Raw genomic sequence first — 27,999 nt, forward strand, 5'->3', positions numbered from 1 at the left:
ACAGTAGGGGCCTCAATTTATTCAAGTTTTTTTTTATGTCTCTCAGCAAAATTTTCTTATTGTCCTTGCGTATCGCCTACATAAGTTTTATTACAATTATTTCTAGATATTTTAGATTATGTTCCTCGGAGGGTCAGAAACATTTTATATTATGCTTTTTAATTGACCATTCCTAGCACACAATAAATTTTCATCTGTCACTTTTAGACTTGGCCATCTTTCTGAACTCTCTAGTTCAAATAATTTTGCAATTTAATTCCCAGGGTTTTCAAGGTAGATAATCATGACGTCTGAAAATAATGATAATTTTCTTTCGTCTTCAGTAGTTACGTTTGTTGTCTCTCTTTTCTGCCATTTTCACTGCTATAACTTCAGAATAGCATTGAATAATTGTGATAAAAGTTGTCTTTATCTTGTTCCTGACTTCGATAAAACTGTTTCTACTATTTAAGTATTGTTATGGATTGAATTGTGTTCCCCCAAAAAATGTGTGTAAACTTGACTAGTCCATGATTCTCAGTATTGTGTGATTGTCCACCATTTTGTCATCTGATGTGATTTTCCTATGAGTTATAAATCCTATATGATGTTAATAAGGTAGGATTAGGGGCAGTTATATTAATGAGGCGGGGCTCATCTACATGATTGGATTGTGTTTTAAGCCAATCTCTTTGTAGATATAAGAGAGAAAAGCAAGCAGAGAGACATGGGGACCTCATATCACCAAGAAAACAACACCAGGAGCAGAGCACATCCTTTGGACCTGGGGTCCCTGCACTGAGAAGTTCCTCGACCAAGGGAAGATTGATGACGAGAACCTTCCTTCAGAGCCAGTGGAGAGAGAAAACCTTCCCCTGGAGCTGACACCCTGAATTTGGACTTCTAGCCTACTAGACTCTGAGAGAATAAATTTCTATTTGTTGAAGCCATCCACTTCTGGTATTTCTGTTATAGCAGCACTAGATAACCAAGACAGTATGACATTGACCGTTATTTTCAGAGAAAAAAAAATTAAATATTGAGGTAGTACTTTTCTATTACTAGATTTTTTTTTCAAGAGTTTTTAAAATTAATGATTGATGCTTAGTTTATCTCTTTTTGTCGTAATCAGAACTGCTGGAACATTTTTTATTCTACTGTGAAAAAGATGCTCAGGCTTTTGATCTTCAGGCTCTTCTTAATTGGGCACTGGCTTCCCCTTAGGACCCAGCTGCTTCTCAGGGAAGGACCCCGCCCTCTGTCCTTCTGCTCACAGGACATAGGCACCCTCTGCCTTGGGTCAGTCTAGCTATCTCCCATCTGACGCTGCTCTTAGGGCTGAGCTGCTAAGCACGGTAAGTGGAAATGACACAACTGTTTAAATCTGTGTCACATCAAATTTATGGTCTCCAAACCTATCTTGCTACCAGCATAGCAGTGTAGTCTACTTTTTATTTGTTTGTTTGTTAGGGGGTTACAATAACCTTGATTTCTATTCATGGTCCTTCCTAATTGTGTCTGTCATCTTTGCTCTTTTGACACTAATGGTTCCAGCGCCAAAATCTCCCATCACTTTGCCTGGTTTTATCTTTTGTCTCAATAAAAAACTTCACGGATTTTCATAACCCAGAAGAAGGGTGAAGTGCACACACCTTGACAAAAGTAAACGATGGCACTAACATGTACACAAGCAAAAAGGACCTGTTGGTAATTGCTATGGTATATACAATTCTGAAACAGAAACTACAACCACAAAATACACAGGCTGGTATATAGGTATGTATGTAGGCATGTACGTGTATAGGTACGTATATAGGTGTACGCATAGGTATATGCACCTATGTGACTGTCCACACATGTATTTATATATAATAAAGCACTTAGGGGATACAGTTACAGATACTACTTAGACATAACCAAATACCTCTCGGAATTAGTTTTCTGGCTTTGAAGTATTAGGACAATAGTCTCATGGAACATCTCAATTAGCATAGTACAGTTCATAAATTTATGTTCTACATCCTAGTGTGGTGAGTAGTATCTGGGGTCTTAAAGGCTTGCAAGTGGCCACCTAAGATATAACTATTGGTCTCTACTCATCCAGAGCAAAAGAGAAAGAAAGGCACCAAAGACTCAAAGAAGAAACTAGTCTACAGGATAGTCTACATGAACCATGGCCTCATCTACCCAAAGACCAGAAGAACTAGATGGTGCCCAGGTACAATTACTGGCTATTGTAGTTAGGGCCACATTAGACAGACTCCGATAGAATGGGAGAAAAATGTGGAACGGAGCCTCAACTTCCTAAAAAAAAAAAAAAAAAAAGACAAAACCAGACTTACTGGACTGAGTGATACTGGAGAACTTCCTGACACTACTGCCCTGAGAAAACTTTTCAAAACTTGAACCAAAACTAACACCAGAGGTCACCTTGTAGCTAAATAACAGATTGGCTCACAAAATAATAAATATTATCCATAAGTACTGTGCTCTTTCAAAAAAAAATCGTCTATATGAGACAAAACAGTCAACAATTACTTTAAAGCAAAGATAAGAACACAAGCAGGCAGGGAAATTAGATTAACGGAAACAGAAAACCAGAAAGGAAATAGTTAGGATGTTCACTCAATGTGAAGAATGTAGCCAATGTCACTGAAAAATTTGTGTAGAAATTATTGAATGGAAACCTAAACTGCTGTTTAAACCTTCACCAAAAACACAATAAAATATTATATATATATAATATATATATATATAATATTTGTGATATTGTGGGGGCTTGCATGTTGCTGTGAAGCTGGAAGCTATGCCACCAGTATTTGGATACCAGCGGGGTCACCCGTGGAGGACAGGTTTCAGCTGAGCTTCCAGACTAAGACAGACTAAGAAGAAGGACCTGGCAGTCTACTTCTGAAAAGCATTGGCTGGTGAAAACCTTATGAACAGCAGCGGAACACTGTCTGATGTGGTACTGGAAGATGAGCGCCCCAGATTGGAAGGCACTCAGAGGATGACTGGAGAAGAGTTGCCTCCTCAAAGTAGAGTTGACGATAATGACGTGGAGGGAGTAAAGCTTTCAGGACCTTCATTTGCTGTTGTGGCACAACTCAAAATGAGAAGAAACAGCTGCAAACATCCATTAATAATCGGAACTTGGAATGTACAAAGTATGAATCTAGGAAAATTGGAAATCATCAAACATGAAATGGAACACATAGACATCAATATCCTAGCCATTGGTGAGCTGAAATGGACTGGTACTGGACATTTTGAATTGGACAATCATATAGTGTACTATGCTGGGAATGACAACTTAAAGAGGAATGGTGTTGCTTTCATGGTCAAAAAAAATGTTTCAAGATCTATCCTGAAGTACAACGCTGTCAGTGATAGGATAATATCCATACGCCTACAAGGAAGACCAGTTAATACGACTATTATTCAAATCTTCTCACTAACCACTAGGGCCAAAGACGAAGAAATAGCGGATTTTTATCAGCTTCTGCAGTCTGAAACTGATTCGAACATGCAATCAAGATGCATTGATAATTACTGGTGATTGGTACGTGAAAGTTGGAAACAAAGAAGAAGGATCAGTAGTTGGAAAATATGGCCTTAGTGACAGAAACAATGCTAGAGATCAAATGATAGAATTTTGCAAGACCAATGACTTCTTCATTGCAAATACCTTCTTTCACCAACATATTGTCCTCATGGTGACCCCATGCACAATGGATGGTCGTGATCTAATGGATTGTCTTCCTGAGACGCGAGGGTGGTGGTCGTTCATGGTAGAGTTCTCGCTTTCCATGAGAGAGACCCAGGTTCAATTCTCAGGCAATGCACCTCACCAACAGCCACCACTGGTGATTTGCGTGTTGATATGATACTGAGCTGGAAGCCCTAGTGGTGCAGTGGTTAAAAGCTACGGCTGCTAACCAAAAGGTCAGCAGTTCAAATCCACCAGCCACTCCTTGGAAAGCCTATAGGGCAGTTCAGCTCTGTCCTATAGGGTTGCTATCAGCTGGAATCTTCTTGACAGCAAAAAGTTTTGTTTTTTGGTTTTATGATACTAAGTAGGTTTCAGTGGAGCTTCCAGATTAAGACAGACTAGTAAGAAAGACCCAGCAATCTACTTCTGAAACTCAGCCAATGACAACCCATTAGATCACAACCATCCATTGTGCATGGGGTCACCATGAGATGGGGTTGACTTGACTGCAGCTAACAACCACCCTTTCCAAGACAAGGAAGCAGAATCAACAGAGTTTCCCAATGTACCTCCACACCGCAAACACAAATAAAATGTTATAATTCATCCCCCCTTGTAAACCTCAAGGTTGCTGCCTCCAGCAGGAGCTGGACCACCCAGTTATCTCTGAGACGCTAACAACTGTCCTGTGTTTGTGACTATTCCTAACAACTTGTTGAATTAATTTTCTTATGAGAAAACTAAATTATGCTAATATCACAAAAATGTTCTCCCTCACTGGACAATCCCCCTGCCTCCAGTACTTGCATTTCTATGACTCCACTGGGAGTTAGTTTTGGGAGACACAAAAGTTTTCCAGAGGAAATATCCCGTATTGAAGCTGGTCTAAGCATCCACTCTCTGTAGGACAAAATGAGCCTTTTTCATTTCTTTCTTGAGTTCTTTCTCTCACCCTTCACTTATCCTTTGCTTTAACAGCGCTACTTTCCACACAGCACTTTGCATCTTCAAAAAATGTTTACAGGCTTTTCCAAACAAACGTCAATTCTCCAAATGCAAACCCTGGGCCTCGGAGGGACCGTCTGAGGATGAGCACCCAGCACCGTACCGAAAGCCAAGGCTCTACAGCAGCCTCTGGCTCTACAGGAGACTGGAATCGGGCTTGCAGATATTTAAAGCACTTCATCCCTCCCCCTCCCCCCAAAAAAAGTGCACTGAGAAGACAAAACGTACCAGAACACACCAGCACACAGCAGAAGTGTTTAAGTCAGTTACCCAGTGGTGGACATGGATTATGAAAACGACTTAGTGAGTGGTATCGTCCACCACTCCTCCTCCTGCCACTTGGAGGGAGTTTGTAATACTTGGTCCTGTGTTCTGAAACACTTCAGGAGAGTTCTTTTGCTGGGTTGACTCTGACTCTACGACCTTGGCACCTGATATTGCCTGGAACCTTTCTAATACATTACAAGTGCCCCTTCTGCCCACAATGCACAGCTCTCTCCACTGGAGCTGCTAAAAACCTCTTCGTGAGAGAGACTAGCGTCTGTCCTTGTTGTTTGTTGTCGTCAGGTGCCGTCGAGTTGGTTCTGACTCATAACTACCCTATGCACAAAAGAACAAAACACTGCCCGGTCCTGCGCCATCCTTACAATCGTTATGCTTGAGCTCATTGTTGCAGCCACTGTGTCAATCCACCTCATTGAGGGTCTTCCTCTTTTCCGCTGACCCTGTACTCTGCCAAGCATGATATCCTTCTCCAGGGACTGATCCCTCCTGACAACATATCCAAAGTATGTAAGACGCAGTTTCGCCATCCTTGCCTCTAAGGAGCATTCTGTCCGCACTTCCAAGACACATTTGTTTGTTGTTTTGGCAGTCCATGGTATATTCAATATTCTTCGCCAACACCACAATTCGAAGGCGTCAACTCTTCCTCAGTCTTCCTTATTCATTGTCCAGCTTTCACATGCATATGATGCAGTTGAAAATACCATGGCTTGGGTCAGGAGCACCTTAGTCTTCAGCGTGACATCTTCGCTCTTCAAAACCTTGAAGAGGTCCTTTGCAGCAGGTTTACCCAATGCGATGCGTCTTTTGATTTCTTGACTGCTGCTTCCATGGCTGTTGACTGTGGATCCAAGTAAAATGAAATCCTTGACAACTTCAATCTTTTCTCCTTTTATCATGATGTTGCTCATTGGTCCAGTTGTGAGGATTTTTGTTTTCTTTATGTTGAGGTGCAATCCATACTGAAGGCTGTGGTCTTTGATCTTCATTAGTAAGTGCTTCAATTCCTCTTCATTTTCAGCAAGCAAGGTAGTGTCATCTGCATAACTAACGCAGGTTGTTAATGAGTCTTCCTCCAGTCCTGATGCCACATTCTTCTTCATATAGTCTAGCTTCTTGTATTATTTCCTCAGCATACAGATTAAATAGGTATGGTGAAAGAATACAACCCTGATGCACACCTTTCCTAAGTTTGAACCAATCAGTATCCCATTGTTCTGTCTGAACAACTGCCTCTTGATCTATGTAAAGGTTCCTCACGAGCACAATTAAGTGTTCTGAAATTCCCATTCTTCACAATGTTATCTATAGTTTGTTATGATCCACAGAGTTGAATGCCTTTGCATAGTCAATAAAACACAGGTAAACATCCTTCTGGTATTCTCTGCTTTCAGCCAGGATCCATCTGACATCAGCAATGATATCCCTGGTTCCACGTCCTCTTCTGAAACCAGCCTGAATTTCTGGCAGTTCCCTGTTGATATACTGCTACAGCCATTTTTGAATGATCTTCAGCAAAATTTTGCTTGCTTATGATATTAATGATATTGTTCTATAATTTCCACATTTGGTTGGATCACCTTTCTTTGGAATAGGCATAAATATGGATCTCTTCCAGTCAGTTGGCCAGGAAGCTGTCTTCCATATTTCTTGGCATAGATGAGTGAGCACCTCCAGAGCTGCATCTGTTTGTTGAAACATCTCAATTGATATTCCATCAATTCCTGGAGCCTTGTTTTTTGCCAATGCCTTCAGCGCAGCTTGGACTTCTTCCTTCAGTATCATTGGTTCCTGATCATATGCCACCTCTTGAAATGGTTGAATATCGACTAATTCTCTTTGGTATAGTGACTCTGTGTATTCCTTCCATCTTCTTTTGATGCTTCCTGGCCGTTTAATATTTTCCCCATGGAATCTTTCACTATTGCAACTCAAGGCTTGAATTTTTTCTTCAGTCCTTGCAGCTTGAGAAACGCCGAACGTGTTCTTCCCTTTTGGTTTTCCATCTCCAGCTCTTTGCACGTGTCATTATAATACTTTTTCTTCTTGAGCTGCCCTTTGAAATCATCTGTTCAGTTCCTTTACTTCATGAATTCTTCCTTTTGCTTTAGCTGCTCGACGTCCGAGAGCAAGTTTCAGAGTCTCCTCTGACATCTAACTTGGTCTTTTCTTTCTTTCCTGTCTTTTCAATGACCTCTTGCTCTCTTCATGTATGATGTCCTTGATGTCATTCCACAACTCGTCTGGTCTTTGGTGACTAGTGTTCAGTGCATCAAATCTATTCTTCAGATGGTCTTTAAATCCAGGTGGGATATACTTAAGGTCATATTTTGGCTCTGGTGGACTTGTTCTGATTTTCTTCATTTTCAGCTTGAACTTACATATGAGCAATTGACGGTCTGTTCCACAGTCGGCCCCTGGCCTTGTTCTGACTGATGATATTGAGCTTTTCCTTCATCTCTTTCCACAGATGTAGTCAATTTGATTTCTGTGTGTTCCATCCAGTGAGGTCAACGTATATATATAGTCGCCGTTTATGTTGGTGAAAGAGGTATGTGCAATGAAGAAGTCATTGGTCTTGCAAAATTCTATCATTCAATCTCCATCATTGTTTCTGTCACCAAGACCAGGTTTTCCAACTACTGATCCTTCTTCTTTGTTTCCAACTTTCACATTCCAATCACCAGTAATTATCAATGCATCTTGATTGCATGTTTGATCAATTTCAGACTGCAGAAACTGATAAAAATCTGCTGTTTCTTCATCTTTGGCCCTAGTGGTTGGTGTGTATATTTGAATAATAGTCGTATTAACTGGTCTTCCTTGTAGCTGTATGGATATTATCCTATCACTGACAGCGTTGTACTTCAGGATAGATCTTGAAACATTTTTTTTGACCATGAAAGCAACACCATTCCTCTTTAAGTTGTCATTCCCAGCATAGTAGACTATATGATTGTCCAATTCAAAACCGCCAATACCAGTCCATTTCAGCTCACTAATGCCTAGGATATGCGTTCCTTTTCATTTTTGATGATTTTCAATTTCCCTAGATTCATACTTCATACATTCCAAGTTCCGATTATTAATGGATGTTTGCAGCTGTTTCTTCTCATTTTGAGTCATGCCACATCAGCAAATGAAGGTCCGGAAAGCTTTACTCCATCCATGTCATTAAGGTTGACTCTACTTTGAGGAGGCAGCTCTTCCCCAGTCATCTTCTGAGTGCCTTCCAACCTGGGAGGATCATCTTCCAGCACTATATCAGACAATGTTCTGCTGCTATTCATAAGGTTTTCACTGGCTAATGCTTTTCAGAAGTAGACTGCCGGGTCCTTCTTCCTCATCTATCTTAGTCTGGAAGCTCAGCTGAAACCTGTTCTCCATGGGTGCCCCTGCTGGTATCTGAATACCAGTGGCATAGCTTCCAGCTTCACAGCAACACGCAAGCCCCCAGAGTATGACAAACTGACAGACAAGTAGGGGATCCGTCCTTGAATGCCGTCCATTTTCTCTCTCTTCTCCAGGGGTCTTTGTGTGTCATGCTCCTTCTCTCTGGCTGGAACCTCCCCTTTCATCTCTCTTGTAGCCCTTCTAGATGCTGGAGGCCATCTTCTCCCTCTGCACAGTGCTATCCAACAGCTGCTCCCTGGCCCCCTGCAAACCCCAGCTGCTCTGCCTTTCAGCTCTGGGTAGCACACCCACAACCAGCTTCTCCTAGCAGGTGCAGCCTTCCGTCCCTCTGTGTGGTCGACCCTGCAGGCAGAGCTGGGATAGGCTCAGTGTGGGAGGTTTTCTCCGTCTTGGAGTAATTTTCCACAACCATCGCTACCCCCGAAGTGGCAGTGGCTGGTGTGCAGACCAGCAGTGCCGCTAGACTGAAACTCCTTGTCTTCCCCGTGTCTGCTGTCTGCCAGGGCCTCCAGCCTGACCCGAAACACAGAGATGGATTGCGTAATGAATGTCTGCTGTCATTCACTCCCTCCCCCAGGCTGAAGGGGTTCCCTTCAGTGCCTGGAATGAGTCACTCTCAGGGTATTCACTGTCATCAGTTGTTTTTTCAACTGCAATTTACGATGCGGGGAGTTGCTGTTAAACATTTCTCTGAGAAGGGCACTCTAGAAAGGAGGAGGAAGAATAAAGAAAATGTGAGACCTTATATGGGCCTTCTCCTTACCGCCTCTATAGCAAACACACACAGACACACAGCTTCTATCTATACCACTGAATCACTCTAGTCTCCTTTCTTCAGTTATTTCTTTCATGGCCTCAGACCCATTATCAACTGCTTGCTCTACAGGCTATAAAGTGTTTGTTTTGTATGATTTTTGCTCAAGTTTTACCCAAACAAAATCTAAGTGTTGAGCCAAGAATTAAAAATAAATCAGTTAAAGAAACACCATGAGTGGACAGTTCCCTAAATTCAATGCTTTACTTTTAAACCTGTATATTATTTTAGCCTTGGTGGCACAGTGGTTATCTAGTTAAGTGGTTTTTCAGGTTGCACCCAGGATGAGAGCTAGTGACTCGCCCAGCAAGTGGTATCCCCAGCTCTAGAACCAAGGTCTCCAATGCTCTTTCTAAAGCACCATGCTGTTTCTCAGCTTCTTCAAGTCAGCAGGGGGGTCAGAGACCATCTTGATGAGCTTTCAGGGCCCACTGTCCCAGCTCTGAAGAGGTCAGTCAGTGATTCAACGGCACTGATGCAAAGTATCTCATAACCAAAGGCGAAGGGCGTGGTCCTATTTGGAAATGACAAGCAGGGATCCTTTCCTTCTGAGGTGAGAGCTTGAATCTACAGCTAGCTAGTACCAGTCCCGCTGTGTGTTCTGTCTACAGAATGCAGACCATGGCACTTGGCAGTGGCTCTGAAACCTGGCACACTCCACGATCCTCCTGGACCCACGAGATAACGTAACCAAATGTTTTCCAATGCTGTAAGAAATGAGTATTTTGCAGGTAGAAGGAAACGCAAACAGCTCCCCTACAGGGGGCTTGCTCTGTCCAATCCCAAAGGCAAAACAGCTTACTCCCTCCTGACCCTTCAAAAGGTTAAGGCTGGGCAAGGTCCTGATAAATGGTCACAATGCAAACAAAGTTGTGTAAATAAATGCATCTCTGATCTATGCAGGCTGGCCATGCCAAGTATACCATCTGCACCATTTCTCATGATGAGCTGACTTTTTTTTCCTGTGGGTCCCAAGCAATGAGAAGATGACTGTGTTTATGCAGGCCAAGGCATGCATCATTTGACACTCCGAGGAGTTTTTTTTTTTTTTTAATTTCAGACCCAAAGACAATCGGTGACATTTTGTGTTTTTCGAGGTAAGGTTAAGTTAGAAGAACGAGAGAAATTTCACTAGAAAGTGATAGGGCACGTGTCCAAGGCCTGAGAGGGCATTTGCAGTTTATCATGGTCTTTATTGGGCTCTGGAGGGCGGTGGTGGTTCATGGTAGGATTCATGCCCTCCGTGCTGTAGACCCAGGTTCGATTCCTGGCCAGGGCACCTCAAACAGCAGCCTCCACCCAACCCCATCAGAGGTGGTTTGCCCGTTGCCGTGATGCTCAACAGGTTTCAATGGAACTTCCAGACTAAAACAAATTAGGGAGAAAGGTCTGATGATCTGCTCCTGAAAATCAGCCAATGAAAACTCCGCGGATCACAATGGCCTGATCCACAACCTACCTAACGTGGGGATGGTGCAGGGCTAGGCAATGCTTTGTCTGAGGTGCATGGGGTCGCCATGAGTCCAGGACGAACTCAAAAGGCAGCTAACTACACCAGCTGCCTCTGCAATCTGCGCCCCTTTGTCTTGCTTATTCATTCATATTGACTTCGCAGAAACATTATTAACAACTAATTATTTTGGGAGCTAGGCTAGGTGTTACTGATACAAAGGTAAGTAAAAGGTGGCACTTGCCTTAGAGGGTCACTCCCTGTGCTGCGGGAATCTGCTTCTTGAAAGATGAAACCTAAGGGCCTGTAAGCAGAATCACCTGTGGAGCTTCCTAAACACCCAGACGATGAGGATGTGTTCCTGCAGTTATTCAGAGATCAAAGGTGGGGGTCTGGCATCTGTATTATTTTAAAAAACAAAAAGAAATGAGGCTTCTAGGTCAAGGGTCAGCAAATGTGTTCTGTAGGGAGCCAGGTAGTAAATATCCTCAGTTTTGTAGACCGTACAGTTTCTGCACCAAACGTCAACTCCGCAGACGCAGCACAGAAGTGGCATCGGCAATAGGGGAACAAAAGGGCGCGGCTGCGTTCCAAGAAAACTTGACTTACACAAGAACAGGCAGAGGACTGGATTTGGCTGTGGGCTATAGTTCTCTGCCTCCTGTTCTAGATGATTCTTATAGGGCAACTAGGCTTGAGAGCTACTTGTCTGTAAAATATCTTCACTTTGGGTGGTGTGATATACACCACTATAGATATGAGGGGGAAGAAAGGCTTGCTTTAAACTTTTGAAATTTTCTTCGATCAATAGAGTAATACTGCTTCTTTCCATCCACATCAGAGTACGGAAAACTACATTTTTTATCATACCTCAAAGCACCGTATGTATACTTTCATTGAATCAGATGGAACACTTCTCAGGGGTCCTTAATTTACGTGTCATTGTTTGGCAGTAGGGGGTTCTACAAGATACACAACCTAAACCAAGGAACCAATCCAATTATGTTCTAAGTTTATCTGAGATCCTAAAAATGAGTGTTTCTGTGGTTATTAGATGTATCTCTACTTCTTATTCTCTGGTGTAGAAAAAATAAAGAAAAATATTTCTCTTTAAAGAAAGTTTTTAAATTTCAAGAGTAAGCCTAAACTCTTAATTTATATATTATTTGATAGATTTAAGGAAAACAAACCAACTCTTGACTATACACCATTTGATATTCTTTTCACTTCTTAAGATTCTGAATTACATTTCTTATTGAAGGACTAATTTACTTCAACAAATATTCATTAAATAACTTTGGACACAGTATTCCAACTCTTGAATAACACACAATTTCATGGGACCAAAAAAAAAAAAAAAAAAACTTTAGCATAAGTGAAAACTGCTGTAGTAAAGGAACATAGCTATAAAAACAAATAATTCACCTTGGGTGGGGATAGAGTGTCGGGATAGAAGGAGGAGAGAGCACCACGGGACTTCAGGAAGACATAGAGAGCAGGGGCATTCCAGCTGGGCACTGAAGGATGAATAGAAGTTCTCCATGGAGACAAGGGGTTAGGGTGGGGAGGGGGTTCAACAAGGGCACAGAGTCAGGAAAAGCACTTCACGTGTGAGGAGTGACATCCTGGCTAATACGAGTTCCGAGCAGCTGCTTGGGGGAGCAGAAGAAAAGCAGAAAATGCAGTCAGAGAGGTGGTATGGGGTCAGATAGTGAAGGCACTGTTAGCAGTGCTAAAGCTTTGGGATTTCTTTTTATAGGCTAGTAGAAACCATGTAAGTTTTAAAGCAAAGAACTGGCCCAGGGGATAATCCAATAGGCAAGGTAAGCATGGTGCTGCCTTGCTTACCAGCTCATCTGCAGTGAACAATTCCACAATTTTTTCACCACATCAAAGATTCCTTTTCTAGGTCTGGCTGGCATCTGTCTCTCTCCCAACCCCACGGCACCTTCCTACAGAATCAAACCCTCTTTTCAAATTTGCAGTCCCTGACAGGGACAGATGACCCAATAAACAGGGTAAGCATGGGTTTACTTGTGCTTACTGACTAATCTGTAGTGAACAGTTTCACATGGGTTTCCACATCAAAGATGTGGTGAAACCCACGTGAAATTGTTCACCGCAGATGACCTGGAAGGCAAAGTAAGCACCGTGCTTACCTCGCCTACGGGATAATCCACCCCGAACTGGCTTGATCTGATCTGAGTTTTAGAAAGATTATACTGGGCTAAGAAGCAGAGTGGTCCTTAAGCCTATCAAAGCCTCCATAATTTGCCCTCAAAACAGGGGTGGTACAACCTCCCCCCAGGAAGATGACTCGTTCCCTAAATGCCAAGATTCTGGGGAAGCACCCAGTGCCAGCTCCTTCATAGCTCCACACCCTCTAGGAGGAGACAGAAGGCCTGCTGTGCCGAGGACCCAGCTCACCTGTCTCACCCACAGCCATGTGTGGGCACGTGTGGAGAAAAACATTCTGTAAAGCAAGGAAGACAAGCCAACCAACAAAACCCGCTTCAACAGTCTGCGAAAAGACTCTGAACACATGACTCCTTCCTGCTGGAAAGAGACAAGTGGTGGCTCGCACACTCTCTCTGCCCAAGCCCACTCCCAACCCCCTCCACAAATGGGCTCCAGATATAAATAAAAAGCCCTGTGCCACCAATGTTTCTGGCAGGTAGATAGCACCTTGACTGGGGCTATCTGCTTCTCAAGCTTTATGTTTTTAACACCCTCGTTGATATAAAATGCCCAAGCTTATGTGTGATGTAAATAAACACTCCACTGCCCAGCCATGGCTTCAACAGATGCCTTTGTTCTGCTGAGCATCCATCCTGTCTGATCCCATCCACCAGCCTTACCTTTTGGGTTCTTCTGCAGGGCAGCTGCCCTGTTTTCCGTGGGCCTTAGCTCACACTCCATCTCAGGGCAGTCATAGGACTGCAGAGAGTCGGGAAACACTGCGTGCTCCTCAAGGAAAAGCGGGGACCCTTCTGTAGAAAGAAGGGCCAGGCAAGCATCCATGCCTCTTCTGCACAGCAAACAGTACAACCGGAACAGACAGGCAGACACTCAGAGTGGCTTTTAAACAGGATTCTTTCATCAAACAAAGCCCCTGGGCTGGCACAAAATGTGTGCTTAACTATAAACCTAAAGGTTGGCTATTGGAACCCACCCAGTGGCACCATGGAAGAAAGGTCTGGCAATTAGCTTTTGGTGTAAAAATTCCAACCAAGAAAACCCTATGGAGTTGAGTTCTACTCTGTAACACGTGGGGTGGCCACAGTTGAAATCCACTCAACAGTGATGGGTTTGGCGTTTGTTTGGTTTTTGGTCCCCCCCCCAAAGTGTTTATTAACCATCTGCTGCACAAGCTACAGAATTCTCGCAAGGCCCAGCTATGACAACAGTTCACTCCATAGGGACTATTGGTTTATCCTGGGAACTAAGAGAATGCTTGTGTGACTCCTCTTTTGGAAACTAATTTCTAAAATCATGCAAACCCATTGTCATCGAGTCAATTCCAACTCATAGCAACCCTACAAGACAGAGTAGAACTGCCCCATAGGGTTTCTAAGGAGCCCCTGGTGAATTTGAACTGCCAACCTTTTGGTTAGATGCTGAGCTCTTAACCACTGCGCCACCAGGGTTTCTGAAAATCATGTGAGGGAAAGAACAAAATCCTTGCAGCCCACCGTCAGCACAATGAGGGAGACTTTTCTCTCTCCTGATGGTCAGAATGGCGGACTGAGTCCCAGCAAAGGAAAGGCAGCTGACCCTTTTCAGAGAGCAAACCATGCTGACTACAGAGGGAAAAGAAACAGAACCCCACTCTCAGTGCCCACTGCTTTTCATAAAGAAATGAATTACTACTCTCTAATTAAAGCATTTACTAATGAAGATCAGAGACCACAGCCTTCAGTATGGGTTGCACCTCAACATAAAGAAAACAAAAATCCTCACGACCAACCAATAAGCAACATCATGATAAATAGAGAAAAGACTGAAGTTATCAAGGATTTCATTTTTCTTGGATCCACAATCAACACCCACAGAAACAGCAGTCAAGAAATCAAATGACGCATTGCTTTGGGCAAATCTGCTGCAAAGGACATCTTTAAAGTGTTGAAAAGCAAAGATGTCACCTTGAAGACTAAGGTGCTCCTGACCCACGCCATGGTGTTTTCATTCACATCATATGCATATGAAAGCTGGACAACGAATAAGGAAGACCAAAGAAGAGTTGACGTCTTTGAATTGTGGAGTTGGGGAAGAATATTGAATATACCATGGACTGCCAAAAGAAAGAACGAATCTGTCTTGGAAGAAGTGCAACCAGAATGCTCCTTATAAGCAAGGATGGCAAGACTGCATCTTACATACGTTGAACATGTTGTCAGGAGGGATCAGTCTCTGGAGAAGGACGTCATGCTTGGCAAAGTACAGGGCCGGTGGAAAAAAGGAAGGCCTTCAGAAAGGTGGATTGACCCATTGGCTGCCAACAATGAACTCAAGCATAACAACAATTGCAAGGATGGTGCAGGACCGGACAGTGTTTCGTGCTGTTGTACATAGGGTCACTATGAGTCGGCTACTTTTCAAGCAGCTGCTTTTCTATGCTGTTTACACACTCATCTGTCTTCCATTTCAGGAATTTCTTTCCCATTTAGCTGTAAACCTAAAGGAGCACTTAATCCATTGTTTCCCAGCTTGTTTTCCATTAGGTCATCTTAGTTTAAATTCAGAACCAAAATCCTTGTTTACGTGTAAATAACTCAACGTATTAAAAAACAAAAAGGGACCACTAATTAAAATTGATTGCTATGTACCACTCATGGCCAAAAAGTCTATTGCTATTGATGACTTTTTCATTATTTAAACATAGGTTTTAGCGCTTTTTCTCTCTAGGATTGGATTAGGATAATTTAGCTTTGCAAAGATTGAAGAAAGGTGGAAAACTCTTTGGATATAAACTGGAGGAAAAAGCTGAAATGTTAAGTCCCAAGCAGCAGTCTCCTTTGCCCTTATCTTTAATAATAGAAATTCAGTTTAGCGTCCCTTGCAAAAGAGCATTCTTATATTTTTAAATTTCAAGTGTCCAATTATGTGCAAGGGTCAGGGCAGAATTTATCTGAAGAAGCTCCATTTTAATATTCCTTTAAAAGCCAGGATAAAGGATGCTATGTTATTAAACTAAAATGTTTAAAAACGAAAAAGTACTATGTGTGCCGCACGGCAGAAGATCACATTTTTATTAACGCAAGTTTTAAATGCTGATTTATCCTCTTGAGAGTCAGTTTCCCAAAGCATTGGACTGTATTCAAGTCTTTTTGCAAAACGGCACATCACTTCCATTATTCCTTATATTAATTGAACAACATTATAAAGAAGGAGACAAAGCAAGATTTAAAACATGATTACAGCTGTCAGTGCTCACATCTAAATAAGTCATTGGAAACTCAAGCTTAAAATGTGGTCAACCTGTCTTATCAGAACAATGAAGTTCTCTTAGCCTTTTTCAGAAATGAATTTGATGCTTTAGGAATCAAGAAAGCTTCAGCTGTGACATGGTCTTAATATAGTCATACGGGCAATTCTCGATGAGAAATCAGAACTACCCTTTGACTTGTGATTTGAGACAATGTCAAGGAAATTCTTTTGGGAAGAGAGAGAGGACTAGACAACGAATATTACTTAATTGACAGAATTTTCCCATTTCCTTATTTTGTAATTCTATTTCAGCCTTTGTCTACACTCACAAATCAAAGAATTAGCCGAATGTTGTGAAGCAAACCGTGACTGTTTTCAAACAACTCAGAGTCAAGCAAGAACAAACAAGTAATGACATTTTCCCAACAACCAGTTGTGTTAAGTCAACTTCTTTTATCTCCCAGAGCCAGTTTAAGGGGAGATGAAACCCCCATTTCTGCTACCACAAGCCATGTAAAATATCGGCTTCTGTTACAACCATGGGGGGTTTTAGTTTTGTTTCCTTAAATGGTTGCCGAGTATTTGAGTGACAGCTCTTTGTTCTAAAGGATGCAAAAGCCACTCTCACATCTAAGTCTAATGAGATAAGTGGCATTATGAAGGGAATATTAAAAATTTACAGCCCTCTTCACCGTTTATTTGTCAGCCGTACATGCTGAATATTGCATAGCGCGCGCACACACTCGAACACACACACACACACAAACACACACACGCACACACAGTCCTAACGATGAAAAAGATATGAGGAGATAATGATGCAATCATGACACGTCTGATGGAGTTTGCATATCTCAGTTGCTGTTTGGCACTTCATTTAATTGTATTGCGCCAAACTGGCAGAACCGCACAATATGTTCGTGAAAAGGGTCCACAGTTTAAGGGGAAAATGTAGAAGTGTTTACTACACTGTCTAATTACACAACCTTGCTGTCCCAGAATGTGGTGTCAGAAACCATTTCTGACATATGGGAAAAGGGTAGAACAGCTGGTCATTAAGGTTTTCTCAAGACTATTTAGCGACATACTCGAATGTAATTAAAGTGAGACACTAAATACTGCACTTGTGGTACAATGTATTTTTAATTTTTATGGCATGTGGTAAAAGTAAATAGATACAAAGCATTCAAGCTTCTCCATTCGGCATCCAACTCATCAAAGACGCTGAGTCTGCCTGGAGGACTGCAAGCAGGGTCCTGGTGTAAGTCACAGACATCCAGTTGGGGTTTGTAAGGCTGCCTTAAAGGGTCTGGATTTGGCAATACTCAGCAGAAATGTCTATGTGGGACCCCCAGACAAAGTATGACGTGAATTCATTCATCCATCCATTCAATCACCCGTCAGCCTCGGCCTGGCATTGTTTTAGAAGATGAAGACATCACCCCCGCCCTGAGTTGCTCACGGCTTACTGAGCTTACAATACAGAGTGAACGTGTGAAAGAAGGGAGCAGCCAGAAGGGGCACCTGAGTGGAGACGTCAAGCAAAGTCTCCAGAACTGGAATCATCTAGGTAGGTAAGAAAAGATACAGTAGGGGAGTGAGCATGGGGGAAGGGAGGGGAGCAGAACAATCCAAGCAGAGAGAGTAGCTTATTACAATATGAAAATAATCTTAACATTGATTGAACAGTTACAGTGCTCTGGCACTGGGTTTAGCCAATGACATATATTATTTTATTTAAGCCTCATGGCAACCCTATAAGGTAAGTATGGCTATTACCTATACTTCATAGATGAGGAAGCTCACTGACGGTCATCCATGGCAAAACAGTTAGCGGGTAATGGAATCATGATTCAAATCCAAGTTTTTCCGTGTGCCGAGACAATCCTTTCTCCATTCTCCCTTCCCCAATTCACCTGTATATAGCATGTGAATTTAGTTTTCAGAGAACTTACCATGTAAACTCTTTAGTCTTATATACATGTCCATGACTAAGAGAATGGAAAGATAAGCTGCGGACTGGGAGAAAACACAAATTGGATATCTGACAAATGGCTTGTATCAAGGCTATGTAAAGAGCTCAGAAAGCTCAACAATAAGAAAATAAATCACCCAGTTAAGTAAATGAGTAACATATTTGAACAGATACGTAAACCAAAGAAAATACATGATGGCAATCAAATACATGGAAAAAAAAAAAGCTCAACATCATGAATCATTAAAAAAAAAAATTATTTTTATTTTTTTATTTTTTCATTAGAGAATGCAAATTAAAACCACAAAGAGACACCACTACCCCCCTATTAGAATGGATAGAATAATGGTAATAATGTTGTTATTGCTGTTATTAGGTGCCATCAATTCGGTACCGACTCATAGCGATCCCATGTACAGCAGAATGAAATACTGCCCGGTCCTGAACCATCCTCACAATCGTTGTTATATTTAAGCCCATTGTTGCAGCCACTGAGCCAATTCATCTCATCAAGGGTCTTCTTTTTTGCTGACTTTATCAGGCATGATGTCCTTCTCCAAGGACTGGTCCCTCCTCAAAACATGTCCAAAGTATGTAAGACGATGTCTTGCCATCCTTCCTTTCAAGAAGCACTCTGGCTGTATTTCTTCCAAGACAGCTTGTTCATCCTTCTGGCAGTCCATGGTATATACAATATTCTCTGCCATCGCCATAATTCAAACACGTCAATTGTTCTTCTGTCTTCCTTATTCATCATCCAGCTTTCACATGCATATATGGTGATTGAAAATATAATGGCTTGGGTCAGGTGAACCATAGCCCTCAAAGTGACACCTTTGCTTTTTAACACTTTAAAGAGATCTTTTGCAGATTTCCCCAATACAATAAGTCCTTTGATTTCTTGACTGCTGCTTCCGTGGGTGTTGATTGTAGGTCCAAATAAAATGAAATTCTTAACAACTTCATGATGTTGCTTACTGGTCCACTTGTGAGGATTTTTGTTTTCTTTACATTTAGGTATAATTCACATTGAAGGCTGTAGTCTTTGATTTTCATCAATAAGTACTTCAAGTCCCCTTCGCTTTCAGAAAGCAAGTTTGGTCATCTGCATTTTGTAAGTTGTTAACGACTCTTCCACCAATCCTAATGGCACATTCTTCCTTATATAGTCCAGCTTCTCAGATTATTTGCTCAGCATACAGATTGAATAAGTATAGTGAAAGGATACAACCCTGACACAGGCCTACTTGATTTAAAACCATGCAGTATTCCCTTGCTCTGTTCAAGCAACTGTCTCTTGGTCCATGTACAGGTTCTGCATGAGCACAATTATGTGTTCTGGCATTCCCATTTTTCCCAATGTTATCCATAATTTGTTATGATCCACATAGTCGAATACCTTTGCATAGCTAATAAAACACAGGTAAACATCTTTCTGGTATTCACTGACCTCAGCCAAGATCCATCTGACATCAGCAATGATATCCCTTGTTCCACCTCTTCTTCTGACTCTGGCTTGAATTTCTAGCAGTTCCCTGTCGATGTACTGCTGCAACCACTATTGAATGATTTTTAGCAAAGTTTTAGTTGTGTGTGATATTAATGATATTATTTGATAATTTTTGCATTCTGTTGGATCTCCTTTCTTTGGAACGGGCAAAATATGGATCTTTTCCAGTCGGTTGGCCAGGTAGCTGTCTTCCAAATTTCTTGGCACAGATGAGTGAGCACCTCCAGCACTGCATCTGTTTATTGAAACATCTCAATTGGTATTCTGTCAATTCCCAGAGCCTTGTTTTTCGCCAATGCCTTCAGTGTAGCTTGAACTCCTTCCTTCAGTACCACTGGTTCTTGTTCATATGCCATCTCCTGAAATGGTTAAACTTCGACCAATTCTTTCTGTATTTCTTCCATCTGCTTTTGATGCTTCCTGTGTCATTCAGTATGTTGCCCACGGAATCCTTCAAATTTGCAACTCAAGGCTTGAATTTTTTCTTCAGTTCTTTCAGCTTGAAAAATGCCAAGCATGTTCTTCCCTTTTGGTTTTCTAACTCCAGGTCATTGCACGTTTCATTTTAATATTTTACTTTGTCTTCTCAATCTGCCCTTTGAAATCTTCTGTTCAACTCTTTTACTTCATCATTCCTTCCATTCGCTTTAGCTATTCTACTTTCAAGAGCAAGCTTCAGAGTCTCTTCTGACATCTATTTTAGTCTTTTCTTTCTTTCCTGTCTTTTTAATGACCTTTTGTTTTCTTCATGTATGATGTCTTTGACGTCATCCCACAACTCATCTGTTCTTCGGTCATTAGTCTTAAACACATCAAATGTATTCTTGAGATTGCCTCCAAAATCAGGTGGGATATACTTAAGGTCATATTTTGGCTCTTGTGGGCCTGTTTTAATTTTCTTCAGCTTTACCTTGAACTTGCATAAGAGCAATTGATGGTCTGTTCTGCAGTCAGCCCCTGGCCTTGTTCTGACAGATGATATTGAGCTTTTCCATCATCTGTTTGGACAGATGTAGTCGATTTGATTCCTCTGTTTTCCATCTGATGAAGTCCATGTGTGTGATGGCCATTTATGTTGGTGAAAAAAGGTATTTGCAGTGAATAGGTCCTTGGTCTTGCAAAATTCTATTATGCAATCTCCAGGATCATTTCTATCACCAAGTTCATATTTTCCAACTACCAATCCTTCCTTGTTTCCAACTTTTGCATTCCATTCACCAGTAATTATCAAAGCATCTTGATTGCATGTTTGATCAATTTCAGACTGCAGAAGTTGATAAAATTCTTCAATTTCATCATCTTTAACATTAATTGCTATTGTTATTATTATAACAAAATAATACCAAGTGCTAGCAGGGATATGGGGCAGCTAGAACTCTCATACATTGTTGGTGGGAGCACAAATCATACAGTCCCTCTGGAAAACAGTTTGGCCATTTCTTATAAAAGTAAATATGTATTTATCATATGGTTTGCAATCCCATTCCTAGATATTTACCCTAGAGAAATGAAAACTTACGTTCACACAAAAACCTGTAAGTAAATGTATAGAACAGCATTATTCATAATCTTTACAAACTGGAAATAATCCAAATGTTCCTCCATATGTGAATTGACAAACTGTCTTATATCCACACAGTGGAACACTGTTCAGCCATGAAAAGGGATGAATTATTGATACATGCAACAACTTGGATGAATCTCAAAGGCATTATTCTGAGTAAAAGAAGCCAGTCTCACAGAAGCCAGGGAACACAGTGCAAAAAAGGCAAATCTTAAAGGGATAGAGGTTGGGGGATGGTTTGATTTCAAAGGGTCAACAGGTGGGAATTTGGGGAGTTAGATCCCACGGAGGATCCTCTAAGAAACAGCATGGAATGCCTCAGAATCACTCTCCCCGAAGGAGGGAAATTGAGGCATATATCCACCAACTCCCATCTTCCATTTGGTTGAGGGCTGCCCCAAACATCAGAAACTCCCGTGTGCATCTCTAGTCTGCAAAAACCTTCAACGGCATTCAGGCAAAGAAGAGGAGAGCAAGGTCCCTGACGTGAGAAAATGCCAATGCATTCCAAACCACGTGTTGCAGCTGATGGTGAATTCAGGTGGGCTGAGGATTATTTATGAGACAGGCCACTAACAGCATCTGCTAATAAGATATTAGTGATAGATGCTCTGCACATTTGATTTTTGCAGTAAATAGTGGGAATATTTACCTAACAAAAGAAATGTATGCAATGTTAGTAATAACTCTAGTCACCTGGGAAATCATTTATTATGCGCCAGGTCCCACACTAGACCTTCTAGACTTCATATTCTATCATATCATTCTTCCAACAGCTATATGAGGTAGACATTAATATCGCATCTGACAAGCCAGGAAATTGAGGCTCAAAGCTTCCCCCAAAACACGCAAGTACATGTGCTCACACACATGCACTCACACACACACAGAGCTAAGGAACTGACATGGAAGTCCATAGTTTTCCCATTCTCCTAGATTAGTGAATACTATGATTCATGATGCCTCATAACATTGCAGAAGATACAGTAATTCCGTAATTGTGATTACGTGAAAGCTAGATCTCAGTCACTCCAGGGCTGAGACCCTACTTGTTGAAATACCCAAACCTTATCTTTCTGGTTATTATGGACAGGCATTTTATTGCTCATTAGACTTTCCAGTAGATAGTGGCTGAGAAAAAATTTTTTAAAAGAAGGGATATAACTCAAACCAACACACTTTGCTCTTATCACAAATGTCTAGAAAACATGAAACTTTGGCTATTAAGAAATTGAAAACTGGCCATGAATAATAATTATCTTTGTTCCTGCTCTCTTATTAATAGCTTAAATGGCCAAGCTGATGCTTAAGCTGTAATCAACAATCCTATAGCTTCAACCTTCTTAACACCATTGTGGAGCTATACATTTCGTTTTCCTTAATGTTTCTTAATGGGTGGCTTCCTTCATTCCTTCAGCTTCCTTTGCTCACAAAAAGACAGGAACTTGGAGTTGTTTTCCACGGTAGGAAGAATGGGGTTACAGAGAGCCACTTGCATTCTCTCACTCTCTCCCAATCTCTGTTTTCACCACACTGCCTGGACACAGAGGATACAGACTTTTGGCCAAAGAACAAAGGAACGCTAACTGACCCACGTGGATATTGAACCCCTGACCTCATTAGCATTGTTTTCTCACCACCTTGCCTATCAGATGGCCCAATTATGAACACTGAATCAAAGAGGGAAATCACCTCTTCACCTGGAACCAAGCAAAGCCAACGACTACTGGTTTGTTAAGAAGAGAATATGTCACCAGTCAAACAACCACATTATGAACAGCCACAGTGATTTCTAAGAATCTTCCTTCCTTGCATGGCCCAGTCTAACAAGAATTGCCATTGTTGTTTCCAGTCCTGAAGGTAAAGAAGACTTGGGAAGCATCACCCTGGGACTGATGTACTGGAGTGTAATTTCTCACCAGGGCTCTCATGTCTGAGCCAACTTCAAGCTCTGTAGCAGTGATCCCCACCCTGGCCACCTCTTTGAAACCTTTCCCCATAGTTAGTTTGAAGCTCTGCTTATGAACAGGACACCTCTTTGGAGTGTCCGCTGAGGGATCTATGGCAGAGACATTTCCACATGGGTTTTACAATTGAAATGGCTCTTGTTACTCTATGGCAGTATACACGTTCTTCAAAGTGGTTTTTAAGCTGTTAAGTACAGCTTCCTTGTTCTGCAAGTTGTTGTTGCTGTTGTTAGGTGCTGTAGAGTTGCTTCCTACTCATAGTGATTCTATGAACAATGGAACGAAACACTGCCTGGTCCTGTGCCATTCTCACAATCATTGCTATGTTTGAGCCCATTGTTGCAGCCGCTGTGTCACTCCATCTTGTTTAGGGTCTTCCTCTCTTTGGCTAACCCTCTACCTTGCCAACCATGATGTCCTTCTCCAGGGACTAGTCCCTTCTGATAACATGCCCAATGTACATGATATGAAATCTCAACATGCTTGTTTCCAAGGAGCATTCTGGTTGTACTTCTTCCAAGACAGACTTGTTCATTCTTCTGGCAGTCCATAGTTTATTCAATATTCTTTGCCAACACTGTAATTCAAACACATCAATTCTTTTTCAGCCTTCCTTATTCATTGTCCAGCTTTCACATGCATATGAGGTGATTGAAAATATCATGCCTTGGGTCAGGCCCACCTTAGTCCTCCAAATGACATCTTTGAATTTCAACACTTTAAAGAGGTCATTTGTAGCAGGTTTGCCCAATGCAATACGTCATTTGGTTTCTTGACTGCTGCTTCTGTGGGCATTGATTGTGGATACAAATAAAATGAAATCCTTGACACTTCAATATTTTCTCCTTTTATCATGATGTTGTTTATTGGTTCTGAAAGGTACCAAATTTGTATGATTTGGTCTGTGTGTGCATATCTGAGTATATGTGTGTATATAATTGTTTAGGAATTTTTTGATAGAAGTTGAATTATATCTAATTAGTTGTATTCCCCTTTTTTGAAAATGGAAGTTATTTCGATAAGCTCCTACGGGTATAATAACTGAACCAGTCAGTCAAGGCATGATGCTAATAAAACCAAAGATGATGGCTCAATTCCCAGACCAATTGCATGACTTTTCTATAGCCATGGACTACAACCCCAGCCAAGGCCAACCAGCTCACACATGGGTGTGATTTACATAATAAAGGCAAGTAGAGAAGAGAGAACATGGGCAGATCATTGCAGAAGCATCCTTTCTACTGGGGAAAAAAAAATGGGTAATTCTGATGGCAGTGGTTTAGCTTAATATTGCCCTCGTGTACTACGGACAATTCACTATTCATTAATGAATAAAAAGACACATGCCCAGAAGACAGATTTGTCCCATCCAAAGATGTGCCACAGCTCTAGTCTTCACTGTGTGCCTGTATTTCAGAATATATCTTGCTCTACAGCAGATCTGTTAATTCTAGGTATTTAGCTGCTAGCCCTTCCTTCCCCTCTGCTTCTCCCTCGATAAGCCAATAATATAGCTTCCTCTCCCCTCCCACCAAGCATCCTCACACAATTTACAGCCATAGCAAATCCGAGTTCATAAGTCAACCCTGACTCAACTTGATAGATTTCACTAGTGTCCACCAATACCCCATGTGTCTCTATTTCTGGGAACAAGGAAGACTACACATTCTACTCTTTAAAGCTAGGTGTGCCCATGTGAGTAGCCTGGACCAATGAACTCTGAGTAGAAATGTCCAAAATATTTAAGTGCTTATGTTCACTTCCTGAGACTTAGTTCCCTGCAGCAGCAAGCCCAACGTTGAACCTGAAGCCTCCTGATGAGATGTCAGCAGGGAGTCTGGTCAGCCTAGGACCTGGAGTGCTTTCTGTGTTGTGTAGACCTGCCCCACCTTTACCACCACCTCTTCACATCGGGGGAAGGAAGAAAGCAACCTTTGTTGTTGTGAGCCACTGAGAGTTTCGGGTGGTTTGTTTCACAACCTGTCTTGACTATCTCATCAGAAAAAAAAAAAAAAGTATTTCTGCATCTCAGCCTTTCTGACAGTGGGGATCAGGCATCTGAAGTCCTGGGACCCTAAGTGCTCATTGAGGCAGTCCCTGCAATACTGGCCTGACTTACAGCTGCATTCATGGCTCAGTTTTCCTACAACCTCAGCCCTTGTGAGTGGGGACTTGTCACTATTCTTGCCTAGCCATCTCCAACCCTCCATCATATATCTACCTATACAGCTTTGGGTAGCTCCTGCCATCTATACTCTGACATCATACATACACTGCTTGGATTTAGACTCCATCTGAACCCCTCCTGGCTTGTCACTTTCTCTTAGCCATTTTCATTGGACCATTCTGCTGTAGGCTTTTCCTTTCTATGTTTCTCCTCCCACTTCAGGTTCCGGTGGTCAAATTTCAGACACACCTCATGCAGAACTCGCCTGAGTTTTGATGTCACTTGCTCTCGTCACATTCCAGGACATGGTCCAGCTAGAAGATCCCAGGGAAAATCAAGAAGAATGGAGTTCCAGAGCCAATCCCACCTCTACACTAGAGTAGACAGGGACCAGGTTCTACAGCAGGCCTGAAAGAAGACTAACACAACAGGTTGAGTGTGGACTGAGGCTGGAATTTATGAAAAACTGGTGCCAGCAAACCTAATATGCAGTAAAAAGGAAAGCTTTACTAGGAAATCCAGTTGAGATCAGCCCTGGGAGCCCAGAGAGGTAGCCAGCATCAGGGCAATGTGCGAGGAGTACAAACAGACAGGTGTTGGAGTACTTACTGGTTGTATTTCTGAGGCAGGGAACAAGACAGGATCTTACTTTTAGAACCAAGTAAAATAAGCCAAGGTAAACTCTTCATATTTCTAGCCCAAGGTTTGGGGAATTTAAATCACAAAGGACTATGTTGTGGTTCCTTAAATTTTTCATGAGTAAACTTGAGGTCTGTCCTAGAGTTTGGAAGAGGTATGTACTTATAGGTGGAGGTTAAAGTCACTTGACATGAGACAAAGAGGCTGGAAACCAAGCAGGGCCATGCCGTCATCAGAAATGAAGCACATCAACAAGTATGTCCGCCAACTGGAAAAAGCAGGGAGTCCAAATCTCCAAATCTCCAAATAGAAACAATCTGATGAGACAACTAAAAATTCATGGTCTTGCAAGAATGTTGACCTAGGTTTTCAATGCATGGAGCCTTTCTGAATTGGTTAGAACGTGTGATCAGTATAGATTGTCACATATCCTCAACCCCCATATGTGTGGGGGATTTGGCTTAAGGGATAAGGGGAGAATACCAGTCCCAGATACTCCATCAACCAGTGTTCACCAAGAACTAGCTGTGCGGCCACTACAGTATAAAACGATTTGGACCCTTTCCTTATGAAACCCTTATTTTTAGGGCAAACAGTTAATGCACATGAAGCACCGAGCCAACATTATTCAACAACAGGTACTTCAGTGTCAGATACATTGATGTGAGTGACTCAACTCCAGATACACAGAATTGCAGAGCAGAGAGAGATGAATCGCTGCAAAGAGTCAAAGTCTTCGCAGAGAAGATGGGATTTAATCTGGGACTTAAGGGAAGGGTAGAGAGTGGACAGAGCTGCAGAAAGTGTACATTTGATAAGAGAAACAGGGTGAGGAAAGGTCTGGGCATGAGAGGAGAGGGCTGTTAGACATGCAAGAGACCAGCCTGTGAGAGAACCGGGGTGCTGAGCGGTAAACATGAGCTGGGGGAGATGGGCTGTCAAAATGTGGCAAAACTAGGCAAGCAGAGTCATTTAGACTGCTGTGGTAGAAATGAGAAAGCCACAGAGGGGGAAGAATATGTGCAAAAGACAGAGAGGTAAGACGGAAAAGGAAGTAGATAAGAACCAGTCCTAGGAAATACTGGGCAAGTCACCGCACTGCTCCAGTGGCTCAATAAAGGGTATTCCAGCTCCTAATGTTTTGTGTGGCTCTGTCTGTGAATAATGCAAGTAGTGCTAAGAACTAAACCTCTGCTGAATGTCTAGTCTCCAACTTAAACAGACACCAGCTAACAAAAATGCTGACCGACTTGGAGGCTGCTCTGCATGGGGATAAGAACAGAGCTTGATTTTCAGCATTTGAACCCCTGATCCTTCAGTTTTAGAAAGAATCAGGGCCTTAGCAGAGCACAGACATTCCACGGTCTGAGCTGGGTGACAGTGCCCTTCATACTGGGGCTGTGACAGGTTGGACAGACATTTCCATATATTAACCATGGACCCCTGTTCTTGGACACCTACAAAAGTCATCTTCTCCTCCTTATTTGGAGCCCCAGAGCAGGCCAGGTTCTCCTTTTGCTTCCTATTTGAGAGGGAGGGAAAAAGGATCAAAGACTTGTCTGTAGGGCAGAGTTAAAGAGGGCCTGGAGGCTTCCTGAAAGGGCGTCTTCCTCAATTTGTTGTTCTTTTTTTTTCTTGATTTAAGAGTCTATGATGTCTTAGACATAGAAGTCTAAGTCCTAGAATTCGACAACTCTTTATAGGATAGACATCTTGTCATTGAGTTTAAAAATTAAAATGGAAATTTGATTGGGCATTTGCTGTTTAGGCTTTACTAATTTACAAATGGAGCGCTGGTGGTGCAGTGGTTAAATGATACGGCTGTTAACCAAAAGTCAGCAGTTCAAATTCACCAGCTGCTCCTTGGAAACCCTATGGGGCAGTTCTACTCTGTCCTCTAGGGTTGCTATGAGTTGGAATTGACTCAAAGGCAACAGTTGTTTTCATTTTAAATGGGTAATTTACAATACCTGAACATTTTGGAAAAATGTTTTTAATCCAGTTGGGGGGGAGGGGCACAGTGGTAGCTTTTTGACAATATTGAGAGGCATCACGTGGGATGAATGTTGTCTGCTGGCTCTTGTCCCCTCA

The sequence above is a fragment of the Elephas maximus genome, chromosome 24 (assembly GCF_024166365.1).
Source record: "Elephas maximus indicus isolate mEleMax1 chromosome 24, mEleMax1 primary haplotype, whole genome shotgun sequence".
Taxonomy (NCBI): domain Eukaryota; kingdom Metazoa; phylum Chordata; class Mammalia; order Proboscidea; family Elephantidae; genus Elephas; species Elephas maximus.